At 46.4% G+C, this 12,361-nt stretch overlaps 1 protein-coding gene across 1 annotated transcript in view; it reads right to left on the bottom strand.

Annotated features, from left to right (window-relative positions):
- Nucleotides 1-12,361, bottom strand: part of LOC144509427 (sestrin-1-like) — an 82,089-nt gene that overhangs the window by 31,482 nt on the left and 38,246 nt on the right. The gene's annotated exons all lie outside the window — the stretch shown is intronic.

Here is a 12,361-nt window from a genome sequence, read left to right on the forward strand (position 1 = left end):
CCACTGCCCACTTCCCCCCCCACTGCCTTCTCCTTCCTCCCCCCACTGCCCACTCCCCCCCCCACTGCCCACTCCCCTCCCACTGCCCACCCTCCCACTCCCCTCCCCTCCCGCTGCCCACTCCCCTCCCCTCCCACTGCCCCTCTCCCTTCCCCTCCCACTGCCCCCTCTCCCCTCCCCTCCCACTGCCCCCTCCCCCCTCCCACTGCCCCCTCCCACTGCCCCCTCCCCCCCTCCCCACTGCCCCCTCCCCTCCCACTGCCCCTCTCCCCTCCCCTCCCACTGCCCCCTCCCACTCTCCCCTCCCCTCCCACTGCCCCCTCCCACTGCCCCCTCCCCTCCCACTGCCGCTCTCCCCTCCCCCCCACTGCCCCCTCCCCTCCCACTGCCCCTCTCCCCTCCCCTCCCACTGCCCCTCTCCCCTCCCCTCCCACTGCCCCTCTCCCCTCCCCTCCCACTGCCCCCTCCCACCCTCCCACTGCCCCCTCCCCTCCCACTGCCCCTCTCCCCTCCCCTCCCACTGCCCCCTCCCCCTGCTCCAGCCACCACTAAGCCAACCCCAGACAAAGGACGCTTCTTTTTGTTTGCACAAAACCAAACTCCCAGTCTGCTCAATTTCAGCCAAATGTTCAGACTTGCGGAGATTCAAACCCGTTTCCCTCAGCAACGTTTGATCTGATGGGAAACTGTGGCAGCATCAGCTGGAAGGCAGCTTTCGGGCTGTGTTGAGATTCTTCAGTGTACTTGTTGCAGCATCCTACCCCAGACCCCCACAACTTTGTCTTTTAATCTTAAACTGACCCCCCCCCCCCAACTCCCAACACAGTGTGTTTTAGTCTTAAACTGAGCAGAACTGCCTGCAAACTTTCTCATTCATTGCATCTTTATTCCACTGCACTTCGATTTCAAAATGCAATACGTTTGTCTCACTTTTATTTTAATGGAAAAACAACTTTCATTCCTGACCCAATTCCTTCATGAAATAGTAGGGCACAGCGGGCTTTGACTGTGCATCTTCTCTGAAAGAGGGGGGAGGGGGGAGGTGGGGAGAGGCACTTTTAAAGTTTAGAAACAAACCAGCGGGGCAAACAGACAAGATTGGACTTTTCCACCCAGCAACAAGACTGTGGATGTACACCTGTGATTGGATGAGAGTATTTGTAGCTGTGCCAATAGGAGCCGGAGTTGGGGCTGGAGGTGGATACAAAGTTTCAGATCAAAGACACTTTGTATCAAATGTGAGCAACCAGAATCCACCGCTCTAAGGCCAGCCTGAGGCTCTTTATTGGCTGAAGTCAGCCAGCAATGTCCTGCTGGCAACAACACTTCTTTAATCTGTGTTTAAAGCTCTCCCTTTCCCTTTGAGCCATATTCTGGGTTCGATTCCCGGCCTTGGGTCACTGTCTGTGTGGAGTTTGCACATTCTCCCCGTGTCCACGTGGGTTTCCTCCGGGTGCTCCGGTTTCCTCCCACAGTCCAAAGATGGGCGGGTTAGGTTGATTGGCCGTGCTAAAATTGCCCATTAGTGTCCTGGGATGCGTAGGTTAGAGGGATTAGTGGGTAAATATGTAGGGATATGGGGGTAGGGCCTGGGTGGGATTGTGGGCGGTGCAGACTCGATGGGCCCAATGGCCTCTTTCTGTGCTGTAGGATTTCTAAGATTCTAAGATCCTCGGCTGGTGGAGACAATTGTACTTAGACAGGTTTTTTCAGATATTTTTGATTTTGATTTGATTTATTATTGTCACGTATTAACATACAGTGAAAGGTATTGTTTCTTGCGCACTGTACAGACAAAGCATACCGTTCATAGAGAAGGAAACGAGAGAGGTGCAGAATGTAGTGTTACAGTCATAGCTAGGGTGTAGAGAAAGATCAACTTAATGCGAGGTAAGTATTTTATGAATCAAGTATGTTTCTGCAAAAAATAAAGACATTGTTCCACATGGACCCAAAGGAACTGAGGTGGGGATGACCAAAGAAGTCTTAAAGTTTATTTATTAGTAACAGAAGTAAGGTTTCATTAACGCTCCAATGAAATTTCAGTGAAAATCCCCTAGTCGCCACATTCCGGCACCTGTTCGGGTACACTGAGGGAGAATTTAGCACGGCCAATCCACCTAACCAGCACGTCTTTCGGACAGTCGGAGGAAACCGGAGCACCCGGAGGAAACCCACGCAGACACGGGGAGAACATGCAAACTCCACACAGACATTGACCCAAGCCGGGAATCGAACCCGGGTCCCTGGCGCTGTGAGGCAGCAGTGCTAACCCACTGTGTCACCGTGCCGCCCAGGTGCCCTGAGGAAGTACATTTAAGGCGGACCTTCGCGATCAGGCCACCACCCGAGCTGGAGTGAGAGAGTCTGTTGTTAGCGGAGCCTTGTCGCCCAGTTAGCTGTCTCAGTGGGACAGAGCGCTGCCAATGGTCCCAACTTCCTTACAATGGAGAGTGTGGAGTGACTGGACAGCCTATAGTCCCATTTTAAATCAAGGCCACTTGAGTGAGAGACCAAGGGGAGACACTGGCAGGAGAGAAAACGTTAAAAAATTCACACCGGAGCTGTGGACAATGTAAAAAGACTGTTTTTGATGAAGATCTCAAACATCCACAGACCGTTTGACACCCTCATCATCACAACAGCTCTGCAAAAAGTGCTGGAGTTACTCAGCAGGTCTGGCAGCCTCTGTGCAGCTGTCAAAGTATATTAGCAATTCCTCCCCCGTCATTAACAAAACCTGTCTCTGGTTCGCTGTTGTAGCCTGGTACAACTTCATACCATCCCACACTCATCTACCCCCTGCCATCCCCACACACACATTCCCTTCCTCAGGCCCAGCCCAGAGCCTGTCAGGCAATAACCCATCTTAGCTATGGGTCACTAGGTCTGGATGGAGAATTCTCCCTCAGTGTACCCGAACAGGCACCGGAGTGTGGCGACTAGGGGATTTTCACAGTAACTTCATTGCAGTGTGAATGTAAACCTACTTGTGACACTAATAAATAAACTTTACTTTACCAAGCCTCACCCAACTACTCGCTGACACTAACCAGGAGAGCAAAGATAAATCCTAATGTCTTGTCCCCCATTATCCACCATCTTCTCTTAATCCCCTTTCCCCCTGCTTCACAATCAGATCCCACCAATGCCTCTACTTTCTCAGAAGACTAAGGAAATTTAGCATGTCAGCTACGACTCTCACCAAAATTTGACAGATGCACCACAGAAAGCATTCTTTCTGGTTGTATCACAGTTTGGTATGGCTCCTGCTCTGCCCAAGACCGCAAGAAACTACAAAAGGTTGTGAATGTAGCCCAATCCATCACGCAAACCAGCCTCCCAACCGTTGACTCTGTCTACACTTCCTACTGCCTCGGCAAAGCAGCCGGCATAATTAAGGACCCCACACACCCCGGACATTCTCTCTTCCACCTTCTTCCATCGGGAAAAAGATACAAAAGTCTGAGGTCACGTACGAACTGACTGAAGAACAGCTTCTTCCCTGCTGCTGCCAGACTTTTGAATGGACATACCCTGCATTAAGTTGATCTTTCTCTACACCCTAGCTATGATTGTAACACTACATTCTGCACCCTCTCCTTTCCTTCTCTATGAACAGTATGCTTTGTCTGTATAGCGTGCAAGAAACAATACTTTTCACTGTCTGTTAATACATGTGACAATAATAAATCAAATCAAATCAACAAGAACGAGAAGTTGGTGTGGGCTTGGTTGACGATACAGAGACCATCTCTTTCGCTGCCACTCTCCCAATTTAAAACTCCCGCCACACTCTCAGCTCTGTCTATCCCTCTTGTTTCTCTCCCATGTCCTCTGAGGGATCACTGCATCCACCACTTACTTTCTACTGACCCTGTTTTCACTGGCACCTCCTGAACATTCATTTTGATGACAATTAAAGTCCACTAAAGGGCTTCCTCTCCCAGCAGTGGGTGAGGAACTTTCCACTTGGGAAGAATGACAAGCAAATCCTTCCAGCATTACTTGCGGACACCCCTGGGGAAGAGGCTCCTTATTCAAAGGCATTGAGTGCCTGGTCAAAGTCCCGGAATCGGGAAGGGGGACCTGGTGAAAGCCAGCCCCTGCCCTGCTGCTGAACCCACTTCCCCACAACCTTACACCTTCTCCTGATTGGGTGGCTGCTGCTGCTTCACAGCGCCAGGGACCCGGGTTCGATTCCCGGCCTTGGGTCACTGTCTGTGTGGAGTCTGCACGTTCTCCCCATGTCTGCGTGGGTTTCCTCCGGGTGCTCCAATTTCCTCCCACAGTCCGAAAGATGTGAAGGTTAGGTAGACCTGCCATGCTAAATCGCCCCTTAGCGTCAGGGGTCTAGCAGGGGAAATACGTGGATAGGGCCTGGGTGGGATTGTTGTTGGTGTAGACTCGATGGGCCACTGGAGGGATGCTATGAATCCTTGGCGTATTGTAGAAAATTAACTTAATATTGACTCTCCTTCAATAGCCCAACAGATGAGGAGGCCATTCAGCCCATTGTATCTGTGCTGGCTCTTTGAAGAAACTATCCAATTAGCCCCACTCCCCTCCTTTTTTCTCCAGCTCTGAAAGGATGTATTATCCAATTCCTTTTTTAAAAGTCATTGCTGGATCTGCTTCCACAGCCCTTTCAGCTGCAAATTCCAGATCATAACTAACATTGTAAAAATATTTCTCTTGTATCAGATAAAACTACTTGGGTAAGACTTGCTACTGGAATTATGGAAAAATACTCAGGCATGACATAGCAAACGGACGAAAACAGGAAATGTTTACTCGTCGCAATAGCCCTCAAGCATGAAGTGATTAAAATATATTAAGTATGGAACAGGTTCTATTTGTTTCAAAGCAGATCGAGCAGCTTGAGGCTGGAATCTTCCTTAAACCACATGGTATGTAAAGGAAGAAAAGTTTTGCTATGAAACGGCCGATTATAATTGAGCAAAATAATTTGCGTGTACTTAATAATGTGGAAGAGGACAATATGTACTTTAGTATATCCAGTAAGAAAGAAATGTGGGTGTCTGAAGTGTGGGGACTCTGCAGCTGTTGGAGCAAAAGCAAGGGCATGCGAGAGAGTGGGAGTTAGAGGCCGCAGAGACAAAAAGGTGATAGACAAGGAAAGAACATTGTACAGCAGCTGCCAATGTTACAAGCAGAAAGATAGGCCATGGAAAACAGCAGCAACAAGCACAATACTGAATTCAGGGAAAAAAGCAGTGATAAGACTAAGTGGCCAAGGCCGGAAACAATGAAACAAATAGGGGATTAAAGGAGGATCTCATTTTGCGTTCAGTATGTCCCTTCCCTTTATTTCCACCATGATTTTTCTTCTCTCCTGAAGTTGTTAACTCTCCTGCGATAGGTTCCATTCCAGTTGGGGCGGCACGGTGGCACAGTGGTTAGCACTGCTGCCTCACAGCGCCAGGGACCCGGGTTCAATTTCAGCCTCGGGTCACTGTCTGTGTGGAGTCTGCACGTTCTCCCCGTGTGTTTCCTCCGGGTGCATTCTAAGATTCTAAACACTGAAGGGCTTTTATACCCAAATACAAAATCACTCAGGGCAGCCTCCAGTTTCATTCAACATTTGTAACTTAAGACTGAGTTAGATTGGCCATGTCATCAAGGCCTGTCCATCAGGTCATGCAGTGGCCACCTACTGGTGACACAAGGTGAATTAGTTCTAAACCATCAGTTGAGATCTCCAACTGGTCAACAGACATTGGAATGTCACAAGAACATTGACTATGGGCAGAAGAGACTGGCGTGCTTAGTTTGCCTCACGTGTCTCTAGATGTAGGAGTTACCAATAAGTCTAAGTCAGCCACTATACTTCACCTCCGGTCACTTGGTGCATAAGGAGGTGGTCAAGCAGAAAGGAGTGTCCCATGTTGCAATGTTCCAGTGAAGCTCAACGCAAACTAGAGGAACAGCATCTCATCTTCCGGCTCGGCACTTTACAGCCTTCCGGTCTCAACATCGAATTCAACAACTTCAGATCATTTGCTCTACCCCAGCTCAACCCCTTTGTTTTCATTTCATTTCATTTTTAACTGTTCTCTACCTTTTATTTCTTTATTGTCTTTCTTCATTTTTCTTTCCTCCCCCACTTTTCACCCCATTTTATCCCCCTTTGCTTCCCCTTCCCCCTTTTTCTCCATTTTATCTATCTCCCGCCCACCAGCCTGCACCCCCCCCACACCCCCCCCCCCCCACGTCTTCATCTGTCACAGCTTACCCTCTGATTTCAGCTTCTCTGCCATTTAGCCATTCACACCCTTTATTCTCTCTATGGGCTGCCATTAGCAGCCTTTCCCTGGGTTTCTGCGGTTCTGATTCATCTTTCATTCCCTCCCCCTGCAGTATAAATATCTTCCACTTTCTCTGCCTTTTAGCTTTGACAAAGGGTCATCAGGACTCGAAACGTCAGCTCTTTCCTCTCCATACAGATGCTGCCAGACCTGCTGAGATTTTCCAGCATTTTCTCTTTTGATTTCAGATTCCAGCATCCGCAGTAATTTGCTTTTATATAAGAGTGTCCCCAAGTGGGTTTGCTCCTTGCTCTAACCAAAACTCACACCTGCAGGTTCATAGTGCCCAGGATCTGTGGGAAGGATCAGTTCCAGCTACTTAGCACTCATTCGAGATTTTGTTCCTACCCGGGTGATCTTGGAAAGTAATCACCCAGTGTCAACTGGTATGCTCGAAACCTCCCATCACCGACACAGTGCTGAATACCGTGGATGATAATCTAACTTCACTATACGTGTGAATCACGTAATGTCCACAATACAGTAAGACACAATTTATAAGTCATTTGCATCCGAAGCACTTCCTCCTCACCTGATCCTCAAATTATTTATCCAGAAGTTTAAAGCAGTAATCATTTCTTCCTTGTTGATTCAGATTGTTGAACAGGCAGAAACCAGTTAAGAGACCGAGTGTTGCAACAGCTGAGCTCACCCTTTCAAAAAGTATTGCTGATTGAAAAATAAGATAATCCTTTGCACATTTGCGACATTAGGCAGCTATTTTAGGAGATCAAATCCTTATAAATTTAAATTCCCTTGAATTAAATATGAATGAGAGGAGGAAAATGCGCAAACCAGCTTTTTAATTTGAGCAAGCGAATAAGGAATGGGGACTGTAAATTCATTTTATGGTTCTCCCCTTCCTGTAATAACGCACTACACACGATAGCAGTCACTGGTTTACTTCCCTTCCCAACTCGGAAAGAGCTCACGACTTGTCAGAATTGGTCAAAATAAAAATTCAGTGCATCAGACTGCATGAAGTTTAATAAAGAATTGAAAGTTTCAAGTGACACAAAGGTAGAGCACGTGACAGAACAGGGTAAATAATGGCTTAATTTCTATTCTGGTGCAGATATATCAAGAAAGAACAAAGAAAGGTACAACACAGCAACAGGCCCTTTGACCCTCCAAGACTGAGCCAATCATGATGCCATAACTAAACCAAAAAATCCCTTCTGCCCTTACTCGGTTCGTATCGCTCTATTCCCTCCCTATCCATGTACCCATTCACCACTCTCTGCGTGAAAACCTTCCCCCGCACATCTCCCTTAAACTTTCCCCCTCTCACCTTGAACCTGTGCCCCCTTGTAATTGACACTTCCACCCTGGGAAAAAGCCTCTGACTATCCACCTTGTCTATGTCTCTCATAAGAACATCAATCTTAGCCAGGCTACATGGAAGAGGCAACCAGCGATCAGCTGATTGAAAGTAAAGCATGCACAAGTGCTCCGCAAGAACCTTGGTGGCCAATTTTTGCTCAGTTTACAGTACCCAGAAATTGGCTGGTTGCTCTCAGCTACAACTGCGAGTGCGGGGCCTGGGAAGAAAATGCTGTAGTTTGCTAATCTCTCAAAATAAATAACATTATAATCCTTCAAAGATTAGAGCGGTTAGAAATAAACATTTTATCAACATTGAAACTGAAGTACAGGAGAATATGTGCTGATTCATGATGCTGCGAATGATGCAATGATCCTTGGATGGGGTTGTTTGAAATGAGGTGCATGTACCAGCACAGATCCGCAAGTGCAAGCCAGCTGTACACAACACATTAGAATCACGCCACTTCTCATTGTTCAGCTGGATTTCTCGGTGCTATATTTGGCAGCTCAAGGATTACACATCAGCTTATTATTTCTAACTCTGCAGTGGTTCCGTGCAACAATGACCAGCAATTGTAGCGGTTACAATTAACTGTTTTCCAGCTTAATTATAGACTTGGTATTTAAATCGCACTCTGGGATTTGCTGAGGTTGAATCGCCACAGCTTTCCCCATTTACAGGGGCTTAGTCAGGCAAACATTTACAATGGGAGGGAAAGAAGACATCAATCAAATTCATCCCCAAAACAAGTTTGCACCGGTGGGTTCAAACAGAGTTCAGGTGGTTAAAGGCTGTATGGAATAGGGATATATCGACTACCAAAATATCCCAACATCCATTCTTAGTCATTCCTGATCTTATCCTGAGGAACAGGCAGAAGAGAATTGTCCAAGATTGTTGCTCTTAATCACTGTCTATGACACAATGTGGTCTGGATGAACATAATGGCCCCATTGCGATAGTGAAGCGATTGCGAAAGTCCAACAGTCTATTAATAACGCTGCTCAGAGCAAAACACCTGGACAATGCTCAATACTCTCAGGAACAAGTCTTCCATTTGAATTCTCCGGAACAGATAGCCTTAATACAGCGGTACATCTGTTGAGCTACATTCTGATATATGTGGTTTGCCCACTGTAGGTCTTACACAATGGTTCTTATTCAATTACACTTTTCTGGTACAAAGTGTGTCTTAAGTTTTATGGAAAAAGACTTGACCACATGGATTAGGGGTCAGTGGTTACCCAAAATCCAAGCTGGTCTATGTCTAGAGGTACCCTTGTCGGTGATATTTGGACTTCACAGCTCCAGGATCCTGGGTTCGATTCCCGGCTCGGGTCACTGTCTGTGTGGAGTTTGCACATTCTCCTCGTGTCTGCGTGGGTTTCCTCCGGGTGCTCCGGTTTCCTCCCACAGTCCAAAGATGTGCGGGTTAGGTTGATTGGCCAGGTTAAAAATTGCCCCTTACAGTCCTGGGATGCGTAGGTTAGAGGGATGAGCGGGTAAATATGTGGGGGTAGGGCCTGGGTGGGACTGTGGTCGGTGCAGACTCAATGGGCCGAATGGCCTCCTTCTGCACTGTAGGGTTTCTATGATTTCTATGATTCTATGATAATCAGATGGTAGCCAAAACTCAGTATTCTCACTCCTGAAAACAGCAACATTACAATCTGTTTGTTGGCACCTAGGGTCCAAATTTTCTGGAGATACAAGAATGGCCATTGGAAGGATAGGACATGGGCAGATTGCACTCTGCGCAGCTTGATCATTGAAGTTACTGGTATCTGCAATACCCCTACTGCCAGATCACTCAGCACAGATCAAAGATCAAGGACATATTCAAACCATGGTTATGCATTGAGTACCGTACTGGAAGTTGGTTCTCTGCAGACCTGGCTCTTTTTTTCCCTTTAATTTCTGATTGGATAAAGAAAATCATAGAAACCCTACAGTGCAGAAGGAGGCCATTCGGCCCATCGAGTCTGCACCGACCACAATCCCACCCAGGCCCTACCCCCATATCCCTACATATTTACCCGCTAATCCCTCTAACCTACGCATCTCAGGACTCTAAGGGGCAATTTTTAGCATGGCCAATCAACCTAACCCGCACATCTTTGGACTGTGGGAGGAAACCGGAGCACCCGGAGGAAACCCACGCAGACACGAGGAGAATGTGCAAACTCCACACAGACAGTGACCCAAGCCGGGAATCGAACCCAGGTCCCTGGAGCTGTGAAGCAGCAGTGCTAACCACTGTGCTACCGTGCTGCCCATTAGATTGGCATGATTGTAAAAGAATTATGGAAATGAATGGATGACTGTCGGTCTTCAGTTGATAAAATTGAGTCTACAGCAACACATAGCTCATATCTCCCATTGGACCAGACACTCCAGAATTACATCAGCTAAAGACATTGCAAATAAGGCATTGAATACGCAGATCTGGCTGTCCAGCACAAACAAATGATATCACCTTCTGGCTGAGCAAGCATTAACCTTTACCTTTTAAGTTTTGTCCAAGGCTAATTTCACAAAGGCAAAACTTCAGAAATATGCAATACAATTTAAAATAGAAGATAATAGCTAGCTTGTCAGCAGGACTGAATATGCCACATTGCAAATATTACTGTCCTTGACAAACAAACATTAAAGATATCTAGTAAATATAGATACAAACTAATCGCCCAACTCAATAGCCTAAATGTGAGGTCATCCATTTTGATAGGAATAACAGCAAAATGGACTATTATTTAAATGGTAAAAAATTGCAGCATGCTGCTGTGCGGAGGGATCTGGGTGTCCTCGTGCAGGAATCTCAAGGAGTTGGTTTGCAGGTGCAGCAGGTAATTAAGGAGGCAAATGGAATTTTGCCCTTCATTGCTAGAGGAATGGAGTTTAAAAACAGCGAGGTTATGTTGCAGCTGTACAAGGTGCTGGTGAGGCCACACCTGGAGTACTGTGTACAGTTTTGATCTCCTTACTTGAGAAAGGATATACTGGCATTGGAGGGGGTACAGAGGGGATTCACTAGGTTGATTCCGGAATTGAGAGGGTTGGCTTATGAGGAGAGACTGAGTAGACTGGGGCTATACTCATTGGAATTCAGAAGAATGAGGGGAGATCTTATAGAAACATATAAGATTATGAAGGGAATAGATAAGAAAGAAGTGGGGAAGTTGTTTCCACTGGCGTGTGAAACTAGAACTAGGGGGCATAGCCTCAAAACAATGGGAAGCAGATTTAGGACTGAGCTGAGGAGGAACTTCTTCACCCAAAGGGTTGTGAATTTGTGGAATTCCCTGCCCAGTGAAGCAGTCGGTGCTACCTCATTGAATGTTTTTAAGGCAAGGATAGATAAATTTTTGAACAGTAAAGGAATTAAGGGTTATGGTGAGCGGGTGGGTAAGTGGAGCTGAGTCCATGAAAAAATCAGCCATGATCTTATTGAATGGCGGAGCAGGCTTGAGGGGCCAGATGGCCTATTCCTGCTCCTAGTTCTTATGTTATGTTTTTATACTGAATGATCAAGCGGACTGCTTTGTCCTAGATGGTGTTGAGCAGAGCTGTACTCATCCAGTCAAGTGGAGTATACCTCTTTACACTCCTGACTTGTGCTGTGTAGATATTGAACAGGCTTCAGGGAGTCAGGAGGTGAGTTGCTCACCGCAGGATTCCCAGCCTCTGACCTGCACTGTAGCCACAGTATTTATATGGCTGGTCCAGCTCAGTTTCTGGTCAATAGTAACCTCCAGGATGGTGATGCACATTAATGCACTCTGCAAAATTCATTCCTTTAAATTTGTGATTTTTCAGGTTCTCTATTATTGCAGCAACAAAAGCTTGAAACTTACAAAATCCAGAAGCCATATTGTACAACAGTATTTGCACCTTCTCATTCAAATGTTTGAACAAGCAGTAACTGGTTACCAATTACCTGTAACGCAGACAATGCCATTACACATAAGCACGTGAAAACATTAACATTTAGATGGAATCTTGTTCTGGGATGAATTTGAAGTTGAAAAGGCTTGGGTAGGAAAACAAACACCTGATGTAATGGCTATGACAGATGTAGATAAAGAGTTACCTGTGAGTTTGGATCCAATGGGAATAACGGGGGGCATGAAACATTTACTGAAAAACCCTGTCACAGATCTCAAACCTCCAAACTTTGAGATGAACCAAGTTTTTAAGCATACTTTGACTATTATTGCTAGAAAATGCTATTTTGTACATTGCAGGCTCCCTAACCACAACCGCCAGAAACTAATGACTGGTTCATTATTTTTTTTCTAGTTAACTTGGGAAGAGCATGACATTCTACCAAGAGAATGAGGGCAGTTGCGGCAATTAGATGGGATGAGGTGTAAAGAATGGCAACAGCTTGCTTTTAATCTTAGAAAACACAGGATCCAGGAGATTTCACAAGAACAATAAGACAGAAAAATCAACAAGCAAGTATTAAGCGAAACAAATCAAACCTAATGCTATACATATTTCTGAAACACTTCTTCACAAAGGATGAAAGAAGTTTAGAATAGAATCCCTGCAGTGCAGGAGGAGGCGATTTGGCCCACTGAGTTTTTTACACAGAGAGTGGTAGGCGCCTGGAACTCGTTGCCGGGGAGGTAGTGGAAGCAGATACGATAGTGACTTTTACGTGGCGCCTTGACAAATACATGAATAGGATAGGAATAGAGAG

Source organism: Mustelus asterias, chromosome 21 (assembly GCF_964213995.1).
Source record: "Mustelus asterias chromosome 21, sMusAst1.hap1.1, whole genome shotgun sequence".
In the NCBI taxonomy this organism is placed as follows: domain Eukaryota; kingdom Metazoa; phylum Chordata; class Chondrichthyes; order Carcharhiniformes; family Triakidae; genus Mustelus; species Mustelus asterias.